Source organism: Rhinopithecus roxellana, chromosome 7 (genome assembly GCF_007565055.1).
Source record: "Rhinopithecus roxellana isolate Shanxi Qingling chromosome 7, ASM756505v1, whole genome shotgun sequence".
Taxonomy (NCBI): domain Eukaryota; kingdom Metazoa; phylum Chordata; class Mammalia; order Primates; family Cercopithecidae; genus Rhinopithecus; species Rhinopithecus roxellana.
Genome location: NC_044555.1, coordinates 122,287,609 through 122,306,055, shown reverse-complemented (window position 1 = coordinate 122,306,055; position 18,447 = coordinate 122,287,609). Strand labels below are relative to the sequence as shown.

General features: G+C 32.3%; 1 pseudogene; it reads left to right on the top strand.

The window, feature by feature from the left end:
- The first annotated feature begins 210 nt into the window (after positions 1–210).
- LOC104678267 lies at positions 211–1,409 on the top strand (annotated as a pseudogene).
- Positions 1,410–18,447: the final 17,038 nt, after the last annotated feature.

The following is an 18,447-nucleotide window of genomic DNA, read 5'->3' as shown; positions in this document are numbered from 1 at the left end:
GAGTTTTCTACTGAAATATAAAATTTCGGGAGTCTCTCTCGACCATGGCCAAATTCGTCATTGCGGGATTGGCTAAAAGACGTGTGTGAAAAGAATAAGTGGAGTCACAAGAATTCTCCTATCATATGGAGAGAGCTGTTGGATTGTGGAGGAAAGGGTTTGCTTTTGGGAGGATATAATGAGTTCCTGGAGCATGCCCAGCTTTACTATGATGTCACCTCTAGCATGACGACTGAGTTGATGATGGTAATTGCTCAAGAGAACCTGGGGACACATATAGAAAAAGAGCAGGAGGAAGAAGCCCTGAAAACTTGCATCAACCCCTTGCAGGTCTGGATCACCAGCAGGCAGAAGAATATCTCAAAAGCCTTGTGGTGGAGACCCAGGACCTGGCGTCACCCGTCCTGCGTAGTGCCTCCATCTGCACGAAGGTGGAGGAGGCCTTCAGCCAGGCCCACGTCATTGTGGTGCTGGACGAAAGCACTGACAAGGAGGTGTTCACTCTGGAGGACTGCCTCCGAAGCAGGGTGCCTCTGTGCAGGCTCTACGGGTACCTGATAGAGAAAAATGCTCATGAGTCCGTCAGAGTCATCGTGGGAGGGAAAACCTTTGTGAACCTGAAGACAGTTTTACTCATGAGATATGCCCCACGCATCGCACACAACATTATTGCCGTGGCACTGGGGGTGGAAGGTGAAGCGAAAGCCATACTGGCCAGAAAACTGAAAACAGCTCCTTCATACATTAAAGATGTGATCATTTGGGGTAGTATCAGTGGAAATAATTACGTTGATCTGAGAAAAACAAGGGTGTACAGATATGAGAGTGCTATTTGGGGACCTCTTCATTATTCACGCCCTCTTTTAAACTTGATTTTTGACAGTGAGTGGGTAAAAAGGGAATTTGTGGCAACTCTTAAAAACTTGACCGCCACAGGAAGACAATTTGGAGGCATTTTGGCTGCACACAGTATAGCCACTACGTTGAAATACTGGTATCATGGCTCACCGCCTGGGGAGATTGTATCTTTAGGAATATTGAGTGAAGGCCAGTTTGGTATTCCTAAAGGGATCGACTTTTCTATGCCTGTGAAATTTGAGAATGGAACTTGGGTGGTTCTTACAGATCTCAAAGATATTGAAATAAGTGAACAAATAATGGCCAGAATGACAAGTGATCTAATTCAGGAGAAACTTGTTGCACTTGGAGACAAGATACATTTTCAGCCATACCAATCAGAAACTGAACTACGTAAAAAAGATAACTCCTTACCCATCACAGATGACAGCCAGGAAGAACAGAGCTCAGATGCAGCAGATTTTCTAAATCGGATTCCTCAAACCACCTTTGAAAAGCCACAGAGTCTTGAGTTCCTAAATGGCTTTGAAGGCAAAACTGTGGAATCCTAACAGATCAAATTGGATGAAATACATAATTACTTGGTAGCATAATAAATATAGAAAGAATTTACATAAATGTCTATATTGAAGGAAGAATAATTTGAAAGATTTATGTCAGTCTTAGATAATACCATGCAAGGCAATTAAATCACTGTGACAACATAAAAAAAAATTCAATTTACACCCAACTTCTTTTTGATAAAAGAAAATTAAAATAAGACATTCTTGTTTAAAATATAGGTTTGTTTTGATCAGATTTGGCCTACTTATTTACATCTGTTACAAGGATGGTAATTAATCACGTAGATATTTTTAAGTTTGATTTGCTGAAAGTCTTCATAGGGAATCTCAGATTGGACTTTGAGAAATCTCTTGGGTTTGTAAGCCAAGGCAAGAACTCACCACCAGACTTCACGGAATTGTCAAAAAAAAAAAAAAAAAAAAAAAAAAAAAAAGAAAGAAAGAAAGAAAAGAGAGATTCTCTTTACTTTGCTGTGAGGGTAGGAAATATTCAGTCTAGGTATCATGTGCATTTACTCAAGCACGCTTTATATAAATGTTGGCTCCATAAAGTCAACTTCAGTTCTTTAAAATTCTTTAACCATATCTGATTTTATGCTTTATTTTCAAATATGACACTCTAATCAAAGACTTGGTTATTTAATCATTTTTTTCCAATTATATTGTTTCAAGAACTGATTTTTGCCAAAACTATATAAATAATTTTGCTGCCATGAAAAAAAAAATTCATCAAAGATTTCCAAATTCTTGAGAAATCAGGGTAGGATAAGAAGATAAATGTTTAATTTTTAATTACAGAATAAAATCCAATAGATTGTTATAAGTTATAGATGGCTTAAGAGAAAACAGAACATTATAGCATCATCAATATGCCAAACAGGACCGATAATAATCCTTCATCAGCTTATTCAGCCCTAGGTAAATATTTTTTTGCTTGATCTTAGATTAGTAGTTTCATGAACACATTCATTTCTTCACTAGGGTTCTAGAAATCCTGACTTAGCTCAATGGTGTGGTCTGAAGAGCATTTAAGCAATGTCATCAGAGACTTGTGTCTCAAATTACCTGGCATAGTCACTTTCATAGATTTCTAAGACGGTCCCTTTCATTGAAGAAAAAGAAAGTTTAGTTGTAGTTGATTACAAGAGCTTTTAGAAGAAAAATGTATTAAGATCTACAATTTGGTAGCACAATACAGTGACTATAGTCAATAATAATTTAATTATACTTTAAAAAATAACTAGAAGAGTATAATTGGACTGTTTGTAACACAAAGGATAAATGCTTGAGGAGATGAATACCCCATTCTTCATGATGTGATTATTATGCATTGCACATGCCTGTATGAAAACAGCTCACGTACTCCATAAATATATGCATCTACAATGTACTCACAAAAAATAACAATAAAAAATTAAATTGAAAAAGAGAGCTTTCAGGGAAACATCAAAATAAAATAAACTATTTTTGGATAGTTGAGAGATCAGAGTAGGAATGGAAAGGTCTGGCAAAGATGAGTAGAGGAATTGAGGAGGCAGAGGTGTTGAAGTTAGACATGCCATATACAATTTAAATAAGCAGAAAGGAATATTTAAGGTGATAAAAGGAGAAAGGAGGAATGAAGGTAAAGGGAGTAGAGAAGTCTTAAGTGAGCCCGTTTAGGGAGACCTCAAGTTTCCCAAAGAGGCCATTGAATTTCAAGTATACTATGCAGTATTATTAACTATAGTCACATGCTGTACATTAGCACTTATTCATCTTGTATAACTGAAACTTTGTGCTCTTTGACCAACATTTCTCCATTTTTCCCTCAGTGCCTGGAAACCACAATTCTACTTTCTGCTCCTACGAGTCTGACTGTTTTGGATTCCACATGTAAGTGAGCTGATGTAGTATTTGAAATTTTTTAAGAGGGCAGAGGTTAGATGTTAAGTGATCTTAGCACAAAAAAGAAGAAAAAAATGGCATTTATGGTCGAGTGCGGTGGCTCATGCCTGTAATCCCAGCACGTTGGGAGGCCAAGGCAGGTGGATCAAGAGGTCAAGGGTTCAAGACCAGCCTGACCAACATGGTGAAACCCTGTCTCTACTAAAAATACAAAAATTAGCCAGGCATGGTGGCACACGCCTGTAATCCCAGCTACTCAGGAGGTTGAGGCAGGAGAATCGCTTGAACCAGGGAGGCGGAGATTGCAGTGAGCCGAAATCATGCCATTGCACTCCTGCCTGGGTGACAGAACAAGACTCCATCTCAAAAAAAAAAAAAAAAAAAAAAAGCAATTATGTAATATAACAGATATGTTAATTAGATTGATTATGGTTATTATCTTGTAATGTATACATATGTTAACACATTAAATTGTACACTTTAAACATGTACTTTTTAATTTTTGAACTATACAGCAATAAAGTTGAAAAAGGACATTTAAATTTCAAATTATTCTTCAGAATATCTCTATGAGATTACACAAAAAAAAAAAATGATATCACCACTAAGAAATAGTATCCTAAATACTGAAGAATTGAAGTTTAACCAAATGATCTCTTAATGAGAATTTCCAATATTCTTAACCAACAATACCTTTCCAAAAAGAAAAAAAAAAGTCTAGGACTCTATCCAAGCCTCAAAAGTATACTCAGAATCCTGAGAATCAAAATCTGTCCTCATGGTGCTTCAGTGGACTGTCATTTAGAAAACTGAATCAGGAGAAGGACTCGTCAATGGATCTCTGATTAATCAGTCAGGAGCGAAGACAAAGGCTTCAAAGGTGCACCTGAGGTCCTGGGTGAGAGATCAGTGTCCAGTGATAAATCTGATCATTAAAAGCATCAAAGGTAAATTGCTCCAGATTTAGTTAAACAGGAAAGAAAAACTTTATTCAATGCTATTGCAATATGGAAGAGAGATTGAATGCAACTCTGAATAAAACAGGTGAAGTTGTTGTGATTTATCAAACTGTAGTGTTAGTACTTTTCATCTTTCCCAAGCAAAAATCTCAAAATAATTAAACTTCATTTACTCCTTTTAATACATATTCCATTTTATCATCATATATTTCATTGCACATATATAAAAATATATATGCATATATATTTTTAAAACTCACCACTGGATGAATAATTGGTGTTTTATAATATGTGTTTTTGTTTCTATATATCAAGGCCTTTACTTTTTCTGTGTCTTTTATTACCTCATGCATGTCTCACCTTCCTTCTGGCAATACTTTCATTTTATTTTACTTTATTTCATTTTATTTTATTTTATTTTATTTTATTTTATTTTATTTTATTTTATTTTATTTTATCTTATTTTTCATCCGTATTTACCTTTTGCTTGCTGAAGAACACATTTTACTATGAACTGAAGTTCAGATCTGCTGGGGTCAAATTTATTCAGCTTTTGATTTTGTGAAAATTTCTTATTTCACATTATCTTGTATACTATTTTTCACTGGTATATAAATCTAAGTTGGAAATGATTAACTTAAAGCACATTAACGACGTCAATTCAGAGTGTTATAGCTTCCATTGTTTCTGCTGAAAAGTCAGCCAACATTTAAATAGTTGTTTCTTTGGAAGTCATCTATTTTTTTTCACTGTTCTTTGTCTTAGTTATTCAGCAGTTTTACTACGATAAGTTAGGTATGAGTATCCTTTTTATAAAAAATACAAGATTTCTGCTTGGGATTCATGAATACTGATCTTGATAGCTTTCATCAGTTTTTAGAAATTCTTAGCTATAATTTACCCTATGTCTTTTGTCCTCTGTGCTGGGTAACCTCCATTTACCTCTTCAGATTCATTCCTCATATTTTTCTCTGCCTTTGGTGAATGACATACATGAACTATGTCAACATGATTCCCTTAACCTGTCACTTTGAGTTGGGTTTAGCAAACATGGCCTTATTGGAAGAGATCAGAGAGATGCAGCAATGTGAAATCAGGATATGTTTCCCTGGCTTTCTTGCTATAAGGAGATCTTGATTTTAATTATTGTATTTCCCCACTCTATAATTTCCTGTTGATTTCTCTTTTAAAAAAGAATTTCTCATTAACTGCTTAATTACTGAAGTTTTAATTTACTTTAACATAGTAAAAATAGTTATTTTTTGGTCTATGTCTGATAATTTCGTTATCTGAAGGCCCTTGGTGTCTGATTTCTATTTTCTGCTGTTTCTGCTAGTGTTTAGTCATGTGTTCTAACGTCCTCATTTGTTGTATTCACCAGAAAAGGCGTTTTGGAAATTGTATATAGAAATAGTCTGAAGCTGATTATGTTGTCTTTTTGAAGAGATAAGTAGAAGCACTAGTAATCTAGAATTATCTCAAATAAATTTCGGGGATTGAGATTCAGTTGCTAGAGTGGTCTGAATTCCCTGCAAGTGTTTGCCTATATCTGGTTCCAATTTACTCCTAAGAGTCATTCCATTAGGGTTCTAAATAAATTGTGAGGACTTCATCAGATGTCCTCTCTTGGTGTGCCGGATTCAAATTCCTATTCTTTGGTACCACAAGGCTTTCAAAATTGTTAAAGGCTTTTTTTTGGTCTCTCCATCACCCTGTCCTATATTGGTAAATTATCTGCAGGAAAAGTGGCCTTCAACTATCAGGCTTCTTTTCCTGGGACTCCATCCTCTCTTCTGGATTGTGTATTGATAATTATTTATTATCTTGTTAGTTCTCCAATATCATCAATAAAATTTTTAAAGTATATTTTGTTTGGCTATCATAGTTATCAGTGGTAGTTAAATTATGTAGTCTGGCATTACTAAAAAGCAAGTCCCAAATATATTTCAAATCCATTCAGCTCTGGACATTTGTAATATATTTCTATCTGCTGTTTTTCTCTCTTCGTCAGCTTCCTTCCAATTTATTATCCATAATGTAGCAAGAACTATCTTTAAAAATGCAAATCTGACTTTTGACTATTACTCCCCTCGTTTTCCTATATTTAAAATGTTTCAAAGTTTTCTTATCTTTATCACAAGCAATGCAAAATTTCATAACTTGACTGCAAGTCTATGGTCTGCCCTCTCCCTATCTCTGCAGCCTTATCTTGTACCAATCAAAATTGGCTTTCTGTTTTAGTCACACGAATTTCTTTGCATCTTTCATTCTTATTATTTTTCCTCTTGCCATATACCCTTGAACATGCTTATACCTGTATACAGAATGTTCTTCCTCTTTCTTGTCTAGATAATTCCCATTTATTCTAAATATTCTATTTCAACTATTACTTCTTCAAATATATGTACCCACAACTTTTCTCTATAAAAAGTCTGCCTATTTTATGATCTTTCCATACCACGTATTATAGTTATAATTTTGCTTATTTTTTGTTTTAAATTTTCATACAATAAAATTAACTTTTGATGCAGTTATATTAATTTTAACATATGCATATTTGCATAACCACCGCCACCACAATTAGAATATGAAATTCCTTACTATCTTGAGATTACCATAAATGAAGATTATGTCTCTTCATTTATTTAAGTCTTCTTTAATTTAGTTCGTCAGTGTTTTGTACTTTTCATCATGAAGACCCTGTACTTATTCTGCTAAATCTTTACCTAAGCATTTCATTTTTTGGAGCGTGTGTGTGGTGTGTGTGTGCATGTGCATGTATATAAATATATATTCACGCATATATAATTATATATTATATATATTTACATATCTATATTTGCATACATATATAAATTTCAGTTTCCAATTGTTCTTTGCTACTACAGAGACACGCAATTGATTTTGTGTGGTACTCTGTGTCTTGAAAATTTTCTAAACTCCTTATATCTACAGTTATCTTTCCTATAAAATACATAAGATTCGTAGACAATCATGGTAACTGTGGATAGTCATATGTCCTTTAACTGCCAAGTGTTTGGGGGATTCCCCTATCAATTTGCCATCAAGTTAAGCTTAATTATGTTATCATCTAATAACTTTATTTGTATGCTTTAAATTATTTTAAATATATTAAAGTGTGTTTTGATATGGCCCATCCTGATAAATGTTTCCTATTTATTAAAAATAAATAATATGTTTTCTGTTGCCTTGCGTTGAAATAATTCATAAATGTCAATTATGTACAGTTAGTTAATTATGCAGTTCAAATGAGTGTTTTAAGTCTTCAACTATAATTTGGAATTTTTCTGTTTCTCCTTTCTGTTCTCTCAGTTTCTGTGTAATATATTTTGTAGATTTATTGTTTTCCGCATAAACAGGACTGCTTTGTATTTCTGGTAAATTGATATTATCATTGTTTTATTATGTCCCTCCATAACTCTGGCATTTTTCTTTTCTCAAAATTATACTTAGTCTGATATTGATCTAGCTACCTCAGATTTGTTTTGATTATTCTTTGGATGACACATATCTTTTTACTCTTTTAGCTTTAACCTATTCATAGTATTATATCTGACATGAGTTTCATAAGAAACATCACATATATTTGGTTCATTTATTCTATTCTGAAATTTCTCTTAATTGGTTTAACATTTGCACCTAATGTAATTATTGATGTTTGGATTTAGTTCTATCACTTTATTATTTGTTTTCTAATTGTTTGCTCTGTGCTTTTCCCTCACTTTCCCTTTTTATTCCTTTTATATTATTTGAACTTTTTCAACCTTTAACTGTAACATTCATTCTTTGACTATATCTTTTTTCAGTAGGTTTTTTAGGTATTATAATATATATACTTAAATCTTCACAGTCTACTTCTGACTAATATTTTACCACTCCATGTGAAATACGACAACTTAACAAACACATAGGTCTCTTCACCTTCTTCACCATTATAATTATCTTATCTATTGCATCTCTACACATTGGAAACCTCATTATACAGTATTATAATTTTGCCTTCAAGTATAATATCTAGATTAACAAATTAAATAGGAGAGACATAGTATTTTTACATCTAGCTAAATAGTTACCATTTATTTGTTTTCTTCCTGACTGGTATTTCACATTTTTCTCTGGCATAATTCCCAGATTAGCTGAAGAACTTCCTATAGAAATTACTTAAGAGTAGGACTATGTTTTAATTTATCATCATTTCTGAAGGTTATTTCTTCTAGATATAGAATTCTGGGTTAAGAGTTTTTTTGTTTTCATTGCAAAATGCTATTATATTTATTTCAGGCTTCCATAGTTTCTGATGAGAAATGTGTACTTATAAAATCATTATTATTTTCTTCATATAATGTGTCATTTTTTGCTGGCTGCTTTCAAGTCTTTAGTTGTCAGCACTTTGATTTTGATATGTCTCTGACCTATGGGATTTTATAGGTCGCTTTGGGTTTACTTTGCTCTGAATTCGCTCACATTCTTTAATGTGTATGTTTATGCCTTTCATCATATTTGAACAATTTTTGCCATTATTTCATGAAACATTTTTTCAGCACCTTTATCTTTTCTTTCATTGTGGGACTATGATTACCTGAATGTTAGATATTTTGTTATTGTCTCAGCAGTCCTAGAGGATGTGTTCATTTTTTCCCCCAACTTTAAACTGTTTTCAGATAGAATAATTAACATTTATCATCATTCAACTTCAGTGATACATTCTTCTCTCATCTCTGTTTTGCTATTAAACTCCTCCACTGATATTTATTTTGTTTATTATTTGTAAATTCTTAATTTTTGTTTGGCTCTTCCATGTCTTACATTTCTTTATTAAAACTTCCAATTTTTTCCATTAGTTATAAGACTCTTCACAAGTCTTTGCTTCAACAGTTTTCTAGTATCTGCTTTAATGTCTTTGTTAGATAATTCCAACATTGTATTATTTCAGCATTAGTGCGTCAATTTTTTTCCATGTGAATTGGTCCTCTGAATGGTAGGTAATTTTGGATTATAGTCTGGATGATAATCTGGATGATTTAAATAGTATATTGTCATAGGTCTCGCTCAAAGAATTTTGGAGAATGTTGAGACTTTTGTACTATCAGGCAACAACCTGGTTAATTTCAAACAGAAAGTTATAATCTGCCTTTTGTTTTTTTGTGGTTTATACTTCAGTTTTTAAAGCTTTCATTGTATTATTGGGGTCCATCATATGTGTGTGTGTTTCAATCAAGGGTCAGTTTGAGATCTGGGTGGTAATATTAACATTAAGTCAGGTCTCAATGCCTTTGGTATACTGAACAGAATTAAATTCATCCCTGCACAACATATAATGAGTCCAATAATTAACTAATAATTCTGGTACTTACTAGTTTCCCAAGGGTTTCTTTTAAGGTCTTCTAGCTAGAATGCTGTGGCTTTAGTTATATCATTCTGTCATGTACACAGTGTTCTGAGTACAGGGATGCAAGGAGAACAGAAAACAAAGGAGAAATAATAAATTATTTACTCTCTCTGAGCACTTGTGGTTCCCATCATGTTTCTCAAACCAGACTTCTCCTGAATCTTTCTCTGATTGTTCTCTGCTGCCCACTTTATTGCTTGCTATGCAACTAAATAGAATACTAGAGAAAAACAGTAAACCTATCGTTAATTTTTGATTTTGGTCTTCTTCCTCCTTCTGCCTGCTATTATTTTCTTTTCAGTATCCTCAAATGTCTGGGATATTTAATGATGCTAGTTTTTATAGCTGTAGTCACTGGGAGAGATAGAGTGGTGTGTGCTTATTTCATGGAATCTGAAACTAGAACCTGCATTTGTGTTGGTGGGAATTTTTTCATAATAGATTTTTTTTTTTTTTCTGCTAATTACAACTGCATGAAGGGAAAGACCATGTTTCTGTTTGCTCATGAGTTTATATCTAATATTTTGTACAATGTTTGGCACATGGTAGGCAGTCAAAAATGTTTTGAGATCACTTTTTCCATTTACTGTAAAGTGAAATTATTTTTATTCCCATTAAAAAAATGGAATTAACAATATTTTCCCATGTCATTGTCATACTTTCTTAAAATATGATATTTTAATGGTAACTCACATTTCTATCATGTTTTCATATCATAATGTATGCAAACTTTCCTTTGCTGCTGTAAATTTAGTATATTTCATTGTATTCTTACTATAAGTAACCTTCAAATAAATAAGTATATCTATGTATATATAATTTTTTTATATAACATCTATTGTTTCTTAGGATAAATTCCTAGACAGGAAATTTCTTTGTCATGTATTTAACTGAATTTTCATACTTTCAATTGCAATTGTTCCCCTGAAGATGGTAAACTTAATTAACTTTCTGCCAGTGTTGTATTACCCTTTCTTTTATTATAATTTTGCCAATATCCTATATTACCACATACGTATATGTATTGGTCTGTTTTCACGCTGCTGATAAAAACATCCCCAAACTGGGCAATTTATTAAGAAAAAGAGACTTAATGGACTTTCAGTTCCACGTGGGTGGGTAGGCCTCACAGTAACGACAAAAGGAAAAAGGCACATCTTACAGCAGGAAAGAGAGAATGAGAGCCAAGCAAAAGGGGAAACTCCTAAAATCATCAGATCTCATGACACTTATTCACTACCACGTGAACAGCATGGGGGAAACCACCAATGTGATTCAATTATCTCCCACTGGGCCCCTCCCACAACATGTAGGAATTATGAGAACTACAATTCAAGATGAGATTTCAGTGAGGACATAGCCAAACTATATCAGTATATATTTCCAAGTTGATGAAATAATTATTATCATTAAAAAAAAGTATTTGTTTAATTTTATTACAAAGGAGCCTCATGATTTAGTCATATGGCTGCTAGAAATGTAATCATAAGAAAGAGCAATAATATATATGCTCCTTCCTAAATTTTTTTTTTTTTTTTTTTTTGAGATGAAGTGTCACTCTCTCCCCCAGGCTGGAGTGCAGTGATGCAATCTTGGCTCACTGCAAGCTCCGCCTCCCAGGTTCATGACATTCTCCTGCCTCAATCTCCTGAGTAGCTGAAACTACAGGCACTCACCACCACACCAAGCTAATTTTTTGTATATTTAGTAGAGATGGGGTTTCACTGTCAGTCAGGATGGTCTCGATCTCCTGACCTCGTGATCGGCCCACCTCGGCCTCCCAAAGTGCTGGGATTATAGGCATGAGCCACCACGCCCGGCACTTTCGTAAATTTTTTGTTCATGTATATTGCCTAGTACTTTTTTACTTCATCTTATTAACATAAAAGTTATTTTTATATTTAAAAAATTACCTTTTATCTGTTACATGAATTTCATATATTTTCCAGAGTGTAATTTGCTTTTAATACTGTTTATAATATTTTTGAGGTAAAATCTTTAAATTTTATGTGAAAAAGTTTATCGGCTTTTTCTTTCATATGTTATAGATTTTATGCTTAGAAGGTCATTCTCCACTTCATGATCAGATAGATATTAATGCATAGTTTCTCATGGTCCTGTTATGATTTCAATTTTCTATATTTAATTTTGTGCTCTAGATAGAATATATTTTAATATGTTGTATGGGGAAGATATCTAACTTTCTTTTGTCTAAAGTTTTCATTAATTAATATAGAAGCATTTTTCAAAAATATGTCCTTTGTATTCTGATTTGAAATACTTCTTTTATCATATTTCCAATTTTTATTAACTAGAATCTATCTTTGGGACGACTGTTTTATTGGTTCGATAGATCTATGTATTTTTTGAACACCCCAATTCTACTTTAATTAACTTTTTTTATCACTAAAACATACAAACATTAATGAGTTTTTTATCACTAAAGCAGAGCAACATAAAGAAATCTTATGTTTTTACTCTGGCTTTCAAATTTTCTTTTAATATTGTCATAATTTTCTTTTTACTATTCTGGTTTGTTCTGTCAAATGAACTTAGAATTATACTGATAAGTTCAAGAGACTTAAACCTGAACATTCATTTGAGTAAAATGGACATATTTATAAAGGTGAATCTTCCTATCCAGGAGCATTGTATGGCTCTTTACTTACTTCAGGCTTTTATGTCCCCAGTAAAGTTTTGTTGTTGCCTTTATTGTTTTTTAAGATTTACACATTTCTTTTTAAGTTTATTGCTGCAAAATGTATATTTTTTGTTGCAATTTTGAATTAGATAATTGTCTCTTGTATTTTGTTACTCGTTATTGCTGGCATGTAAGAGAACTAGCAATCTATGTGTATTGATTTTCTCTCTGGCCATGTTACTGATTTCTCTTTTCATTCTTAGTCATTTTTCGGTTGATTGTATTTTTAGGTTATATAAACTTATAATGATAATTTCAGTAACAAATGATGTTTTACTATTTTTTTCTGATATTAAGTTGAATTGTACCCATGCCTCTTATTACTGTTTTCTGTCCAGCAGCTTGCCTAGAATACTGGATTTCAACTACCGGGTCATGTCCAAACTCCCCTGCACAGAGGGATCTGCTGAGATGTAAGTTTGGGGAAACTGTTTTATAATAGTGTTGAACATATATATTGTTGTTCTTGACATGCCTTTAATATAAATTTAGCTTTATGATTTCTGCTGCTGAGTTCCTCATTTATCTATCAGTTTATCAATTTCTTTTTGATTTTACTTTCTTCATAAGTTTTAGTTCCTTTGTAAGATATCTGAGACATCTCTTTTAAATGGGTCATCAATTTCCCCTTCCTATAATACCTCAACACAGAATTAATAATATCTAATGATATTTTAAAATAGTTTAAAAAATACTTTCACACAGGTGTTCATATTAGGGATCACTGTCTTTTCTTTTGAAAAAGATGTTAATAAGCTACTAATAAGCTTTGTGTAGGTAATATAAGATCCCAAGTTGAATACAAATGAGTGGCTGAGGTGTCAATTAGAGTACAAAATAATTTTTGAGAAAGAAAAAGAAGGAGAAAGGAGAAAGAAATTCTTAGTGAAAACACAGATGTGACTAAATTCTATAGAGAATAGTGACCAGTGAAATACCAGGTTGCAAAGTGGCCTAAGACTTTTAAGAACAGATATATTATCCCAAATCTGTGAATTTTACCTCACAGAAAGCCTTGTGTGAGAGATTTGGAGATCAATGGAAAATAACATTTCTTGTGATGAGTCAGATTATAGAAAACATAAGATCATGGGGACAGTCATAGATATTAGAATTGAGAAACTGCAGAGAACTAGAAAGAGAGTTAAATGAAGGAAAGTAAGACCATGGGCTTTCTATGTGGTATGGGGAGAAACATTTGACATCCCATAAGATGTGCCTGAGTTCTGTAACCATTACTTCATTCACATGATCTTTCGCTTCATTGTGGTTTCCAACACCTTTAAACATATTTGTTTGCTACAACTTTTAGCCCAGTGTCTTGCAGTGAATAGGTTTACGTTGTGGATTATTTCAGTGCTCTGTAGAATCTATTAAGACTATTAGTAGAAAAATGCCTATAATACTAAACTAAAGGTTAAACAATACACTAGGCAAAGTACCTTGGAGATTCAAAGAAGAGGAATAGTCCATTTTACTTAGAAGCACTGGAAAGGTTTCACCAATGACATCTCATTTAATGAGAATTTGAAATAAAGTTGCATAGGTTTTGATCACTGTGAGTTAGACTGCAGTAAGTTTCTGGTGGAAAAAAAGGAGAAAGGAAGACATCTTAACAGAGGTAATTAAATAGGTGGTGTTACAGAAATAAACACCAATCTTACTTAATGGAAATATAAGGTATGTTTAATGTTATCTTCTGAAGCCAGACAGGTAGTGTAAATGTGAGAAAATGTAGTATATGTATACAATGGAATAGTATTCAAGTTTTAAAAAGTAGCAAATTACCATTTGCAACAACACGGATAAAACTGGAAGACATTATGCTAAGTGAAATAAGCCAGACACAGAAAGGCAAATACTGAATGATCTCAGTTATGTATGGAATGTATTTTTTTTAAGTTAAATTCATAGCAACAGAGGATAAAATGATGATATATATATATATATATATATATATATATATATATATATATATTTTAAAGTTAAGTTCATAACAACAGATGATAAAATGATGGTTTCTAGGTCCTGGAGTAGTTTGGGAAAAAATGGAAGTATTGGTCAAAAGGTACAAAACTTCATTTCTAAAAGAAATAAGTACTGAGAATATATTATATAGCATGGTGACTACAGTTAATAATCATATATTGTATACTTGAAATTTGCTGAGTGTTGATCATAAATGTTCTCACCATACACACAAAATAACTATGTGAGTCGATTGATATGTTAATTATCTTGATTGTGGCAATCATTTCACAGTGCATACATCTATCAAAACATTACATTGTACACCTTAAATATATACAATTTGTACCCATTAATCACAATTTGTACCCATTTAATCATCATTAAAAGCTGGAAAAAAATTTAAAACAAAAAGACTATATTACTGTCATTATAACATCTTAAATAGAATATATGTAGATATTTTCCATAACAGAGCATCTTATTGCATGAAACATATGATGTCTGTGTTCTCCACTACTTTTCGTATTTTTTTAATGTTCTTAATTGAGATGAAAAGCAATAGAATTTTCAAATTGCTAATAGCTATAATATTTTTATGATCAGCCTGTGATTTTCTTATCTTATAAAGAGCTCTCAGATGAACACACATATTGTCTCCCCTTCTGTCACATTTGTTAAATTAGTTAGAAGGGATACACATATATTGTCTACAACGACTAATTAAGAAGAAATGTACACTCTTATGATTGTTCACATCTTTTGTTTTCAACATTGAATGCAATTGAAGTACAATAAACTACACATATTCGAAGTTAAAAAAGTAGATAAATGTGTGAAATATATACACCTGTGAATCAGTCTCCCAAATCAAGATAACAAACATTTTGATTACCTCAAATTTTCTATATGTCTCCTTGCAATTCATCCCTGTATCCGTCCCTGTCTCTAGGAAACCACTGTTCTGCTTTCGTTCGCCATAGACTAATTTTAATTTTCTAGAATTCTATATAAATTGCATCATATTGAATGCACATTTTTGATTTGGCATTTATTTCTCTCAATATAATAATTTTATGATTCCTCCACATTGTTGTATGTATGAATAGTTCATTCGTTTCATTGATGACTAGCATCCCATTGATTTTGTATATAACAAAGTTTGTTCATCTATTAATATGATGATGAACGTTTGAGTTGTATTCAGTTGCTAGTAACAATTGCGTACAAGTCTTTGTGTGCACATATGTTTTTTTTTTTTTTCCTCTGGGATAAAACCTAGGAATGGAATGACTGGGCCATATGAGAAGTTTTCTTCAAAGTTATTATGAAAGTGCCAATTTGTTTTCCACAATAGTTGTAAAATTTAAATATCTTCACTAGCATTGTATGAAATGACCCATAGACTTGCCAACTCTTGATATAGCTTTTATAAATGTTTCATTCTAAAAGATATGTGGTGGTATCTCATCTTGATTTTTAATTTGCGTTTCTTGAGGGATTCATGATGTTTAGTATTTCATGTGCTTATGGGAAATCCCTATTTGTTCTTTTGTAAATCATGTTTTAAATCTTTTACCATTTTCTTATTACTGATATGTAAGAACATATATATATACACATATATGTTAGATATAATATAAAAAGATACATATTATGTATAATTTACATATTAATGTGTCATTTATAATAGATTATATAAAATACATAAACATATAAACTATTTAAAATTATATGCATGTATATTGTAAATACAAGACATTTGATTACTATTATTGCTTTACAGTCTTCACCTTTTTTTTGTTTTGTTTGTTTTTTGTTTTTACTTTGGAATTGAAAACCTTTGATTTTCATGATTGCAAAATTTTAAAATTTTTCCTCCTTTATAGTTTATACTTTTTGTATTTTATCAAAGGAAGCATTTGTCAATGTCTGTAAACATCTCACTATTTTGAGTGGAAGGGTGCTACTATCATGTAGTTGCTAGAGACCAGTGATGATTCTAAAAATCTTTCAATATACTGGACTGCCACCCTGTTTTCGTCACTTCCTATAGATGTGTGGTGGTCTCTCACTGTTGTTTTAATTTGCATTTCCCTAGTGACTCATAATGTTGAGCATCTTTTCATGTGCTTATGGGCAATTCATATTTTAGAAATCATCTTCAAAATCTTCAACCTATTTCCTTATTACTAGATTGTAAGGACATATGGACAGCCCCACTCCCTGTTTTAATCACCTGCTATAAACCACATTGAGGAGGGAGGAATTCCTTCTGTAGGATTATAGTAATCACATAACACATGGCACCCTACACTGCACAGATGAGACTGACAGCAGCTTACTAGTCACATATAATTAAAGCTGAAGGGAGAAATATATAACATGCCATCCAGGGCCACACAGGTTTTATACTCAAGAACAGAGTGAACAACCAGGAACTATGGGAATCAGGCTCTGCAGGATCAAGGGGGATCAAGTGTCTCCTGGTTCACTTGGGAGGATGTGATTGGCTGTCTGGCAGATAACTAAAAACACTATTCATGAATAAGCAGGAGCTGTGCTTTTTGTTGTTGTTGTTGTTGTTGTTTTGATAAGAAGGGTTGTTTCACTAGAGGACCTTATTTTCTAGAAGAGAGTGGGGAGGGGAATTTGTGGTTAGGACTTTTAAGGCTCTCCTGATTTTACTAGATATCAAAGCAAAGAATAAATATTGGGCCTTAATTTTAGGTTTCATACCACACAACAAATACTTATCCCTTTCAAAATATCAATAGTGTTGCCCTTGAGAAACACTCATCTAGAAATCTGTCAATTTTGGGGGGTCTTTTTATAGATTTAGATTTTGTTATTCTAAAAATTCCTCTTTTCTAAATATTTTTCATGCCACTGATATATGCTCTCATCTTTATTATGTTCTTCCTTCTAATTTGGTGTATTTTGCTCTTATTTTTAAAATTTTCTAATTTTAACCATACATTATTTCCATCAGATTATTCTTCCAATAAAACAATTTAAAACTAAAAGTTTCTCCGTTTGTCAATTTTGCCTCACAAAGTTTAAGATATTTAACATATCTATTATATATTTAAAATATTTAAGATAAAAATATCTTACAATATGTGAAGCAAAATCCTTGTTTATTTACTACTGTTTTTCTGATAAATTTCTCCTTTTAGCATTATGCTGCAACCTTTTTTAAACTCTAATAATACTATCTGTCTTGATGTCTATTTTATCTAATATTAAACTAGCAACCCATCTTTCTTATCCTTACTGTTTATGTGATATAACATTTTCCAACCCATTTACTTTCAGTCTGTGTCTTCTATATAAAAGACATGACTTGTAGACAGAATATAATAAGGTCTTGCTTTCCTATCTAATCTGTGCATCACAACCTCTTGTGATATTTTTATATCATTATTATTTAATGCAATAATTGATAAGTTTAGATTTCACTTTGTCATTTTATAATTTGTTGTTTGTATGACCTTTTATTTTTAACCAATCACCTTTGGCTTATCCTTTCTTATATTTCTTTAGATTATTAGACTATTTTCTCCACATGCCCCATGTAATCTAACAAGAAGGCAACATGCTTTTCTAGTTCATCCTTAAGTACTGTAAGAGAGCGTGTTTAAAAAAACTGAAGTCACTCTTGAAGAAAAAATACAAGATCAGGGGAGATAATTTACTGGTTATTAATGCTCACTATAAAGCTACAGTAATTAAGACAGTGTGGTCTCATATTGACTTAAGGATAGGCAAATATAACTATGTAATAGAATTGAGTCCAGAAACAAACCCACACATCCATGGACTTTTGTTTTATTACAAGGATGGCATAAAAGAGAAGTAGGAAGATGAAAACCTTTTTGATAAATGGGGCTGTTTCAACTGGATATTTTAGGAATGAAAATAAAACTGGACCCCAACTCACACCATGTGCACACACACAATTCACCTATTTATAAATCTCAATGGAACAAACTAATAAATCTCCTAATATTAGTATAGAATATCTTCATAAATTTATTAGACTTTATTTTGTGAAGAGAAGTAACTTAATCTCTTCTTCTCAGGGCCAAGAGAGCAGTT